General features: G+C 33.7%; 1 protein-coding gene across 1 annotated transcript in view; it reads right to left on the reverse strand.

Annotated features, from left to right (window-relative positions):
• The window catches only part of BMP5 (bone morphogenetic protein 5), a 128329-nt gene that overhangs the window by 1945 nt on the left and 122797 nt on the right, over window positions 1-3587 (reverse strand). The gene's annotated exons all lie outside the window — the stretch shown is intronic.

Consider the following 3587-nt stretch of genomic DNA (forward strand, 5'->3'; position numbering starts at 1 on the left):
TAATAATAAATATCTTAAACTCAGGATATCCCAAGCTGAGTTTCTAATCATCCCCCAAAAACCTGTCTGCAGACTTCTCCATTCTTGACTGATGGAAGTTGCCCAGGCAAAAAAAAACCAAAAACAAAAAAAACTGAGAATCAAAATACTCCTTTTCTTTCTCTTCCATTCCCACATCTAATCTGTCAGGAAATCCCACACATTATTATTAAATAAGTCCAAAATCCACCTGTTCTCATTGTTGCTATCACTGGTCCTGGCCCAAGCCACCATCCTCTCTAGCTGGATTACTACAGTATCCTCAATAGTATTCTCGCTGCTTCTTCCCTTGATACACACACAAGAAAGCAGCCAAGTGGACCTTTGGACAAACAAACTTAATGACGGCACTCCCCTGCAAGAAGTCCCGCCAAGGTTCCTGTATCACTAAGAGTGAAATATCCTCACGGTGGTTAGAAGGCTCTATATGATTTGTCCTCATTACCCCTCTGACTCATTTCTCATTCCTCTTCCGCTCCTTTACCTTGCTCTGGCCACGATGCCGCCTTGCTGTTTCACACACAGCTGGGCTTGCTCTCAACTCAGGGCCTTTACTCTCACTGGGCTTTGAAATGCTTTTCCTCAGGCAGCTACATGGCTAATTTTTATATCTTTAAGTTTTTGCATATGCATCATCTTCTCAACCAGGCTTTCACTGACTATCCTATTTAATATTGTAATTCCCACCCTAATAGTCTTGATTTCTCACCTTGTTCTTTTCTTCCCATTTCATTTATCATTTGTTGAAATGCTATACCATTTACTCATTTATAATATGCGTTGCTTCTTGTGTGTTTGCTCCCACTATAATGCCAGCTGCACGTGGGCAAGGATAGTGTTTGGCTCTGTTTCAACCACTGATGTGTCCCAAGTGCCAGGAACAGTGCCTGGTACATGCTAGACAATAAATATTTGAGGAGTTAATGAACAAATTCCTCATAATGTTCCACAAATTATTTGAGACAAATTATATTACTTTCATTATATATTTTGAACTGTAATCTGAAATGCCCATAACTTTTTATAATTGTTTAAAAGGATTAAGCATAAATACAGAACCCCAATCTTGCATCTGGAATAAAGCAAAATGCTATAGAAACACAGAACTTTACAGATCATTTTTCTTTGTTGTCTTCTCTGGAATTTGTTCACACTTTACGTGACATTCTAAAAGCTCACCTACTTCAAGTGTTTCTTATATGAAATATGAAAGAAAGAAAATGAAAGAGCAGAATAATTTATTTCAAAGAAAATTTGTGTTTAGGTGTAATCTTCCAGTTTAATGATCCTCAAATTCTAATAAAAATGTAGGCACATTAGAGATCAAAAGGGCCCATCATAGAGGGCCCTGCCTTTCACAATTACTTCAAATAATTATTTGTTTGATGTCAGTCTAGAAAACAAGAAAGTGATTAAATTTTGAACTAAAGGTGTTTTTTCTTATTTCTAGATCGGTTATTCCTACTGTGCAATTAACTTCATTAAAACAAATTAAACAGATAATGAAAAATGGAGGAAAGAGAATTTATTTGAGTCTCTGAACTCTTGTTCTTCGGGGAAACTTCTTTCTCAATCTAAATAATAGCACAGATTTAACTTTCTTCAGGCAATGTACAAGTGGACTTTAACAGTAAATATGAAAAAAATATTCTCTGTATTATTTTTAGGGTAAAGGACTGATTGATTTTGGTATCAGTTTGATTCCATAAACTCCTTGATATTCAAAATAGAAGAAAAAGTATACGTTATGCACTAGACCAGGAGTTAGCAAACTTTTTCTTTAAAGAGACAGATAGTAAATATTTTAGGCTAAATGGTTTTCCTTGCAACTCTTTGACTTCGCTGCTGTAGCATGAAAGTAGTCATAGACCACATGGAAGTGAATGGGTGTGCCTACATGCCAATAAAATTTTACTTATGGATACTAAAATCTGAATTTCATAAGATTTCCACATGTTACAAAATAATAATATTTTTTTCAAACATTTAAAAATGTAAAGACCATTCTTAAATAGTGGGCCATACAAAAACAGGTGATAGACTGTAGAGACACGGGCCTCCCTTTGTCGGCCCCTGCACTAGATAATAATTGGGATAAATATTTATTCATTCATCTTTGTCTTAATTAAAAACATTAAATATGAATAAAACCATTGTAGCCAATAACACATATGAGTATATATGAAAAGTCATAAATTATCTATATGACTATTTGAATTCCATGTTTATAAAAAAAGAAAGAAAATAAAACTTAAAAGTCAAAACATATCTGTTCTATCTATGTAACTTTTTATGCAGGCTAAGTGATGTATATTATGTAACATCACATAAAGGTAACAAGCAATGAAATTTATAACAGGATCTGGCTCCAAGAGTCTGATTTCATAGAGCATTAGGACCATATGCTTATTCTGTCAGAAATAAAAATTAATGGATACTGAGTGAAGTAAATGTTGTACCCAAACTAGCAAAGTCTGCAGTTAGGTTTACTATAAATGGTTGGCAGAGTAAGCTGTGGGAGGATGGGCAAGGAAATTAAATTTATATCTTTTAAAATATCAGTGGGAAGCTTTTAGGACATTGAAATTAAATGGGTATAATTCTACTGTTGATGAACCTGCCTCCAAATGAAGAGTCATAGCATAAATTACTAAAATGTTCTGATGCTACAGTTGACACTAGGAAAAGTAAAGTAACATGCCTCAACCACACACAGGTGTTATAAAAACAACATTTCTGTTTTGTCTCTTAATGGTAAATATATTGGGAAACCAATGCCAAACTTTAGAAAATATTGTTAAATACTTTATGCAAGTCTTTTATGGTCAATTTCTAGAAAGAGTACATATTTAATCCTTTTTAGTTTGATTTAAAATATTATTGTCTTATAATAAAATAATGAAAAACAAAATAAAATATGTGGAGGTAAAAAGTGCTATAAAAATACCCTGAATGTGGAAAAAGAGGAATGCTAGTACACTGTTGGTGGGAATGTAAATTAATACAACTACTATGAAAAACAGTACAGAGAGTGTTAAAAAAAAAAAAAAGTAAAAAGAGATCTACCATATGATCCAGCAATTCCACAGCTCAGTATATATCCAAAAGAAAGGAAATCAGTATAACTACATACTAATGTTTATTGCAGTACTATTTACAAGACATAGAAGTAACCTAAGGGTCTATCAGTGAACGAATCAGTAAAGATAATGTGGTACATACACAGAGTGGAATATTACTCAGCCATAAAAAATGAAATTCTGTCAGTCGTAGCATGGATGGAACAGGTCACTATGTTAAATGGAATAAACCAAACACAAAAAGACAACTATCATATATCCTCATATGTGGGAGCTAAAAAAAGTTGATCTCATGGAGGCAGAGAATAGATATTTACCAGAGGCTGGAAGGGTAGTGGGGATGGGGGGATAAAGAGAGGCTGGTTAATGGGTACAAAAATACAGTAAGATAGAGGAAATAAGTTCTAGCATTTGATAGCACAGTAGGATGACAATAGTTAACAGTAATTTATTGTATATTTCAAAATA

Source organism: Propithecus coquereli, unplaced genomic scaffold (assembly GCF_000956105.1).
Source record: "Propithecus coquereli isolate 6110/MARCELLA unplaced genomic scaffold, Pcoq_1.0 Scaffold292, whole genome shotgun sequence".
In the NCBI taxonomy this organism is placed as follows: domain Eukaryota; kingdom Metazoa; phylum Chordata; class Mammalia; order Primates; family Indriidae; genus Propithecus; species Propithecus coquereli.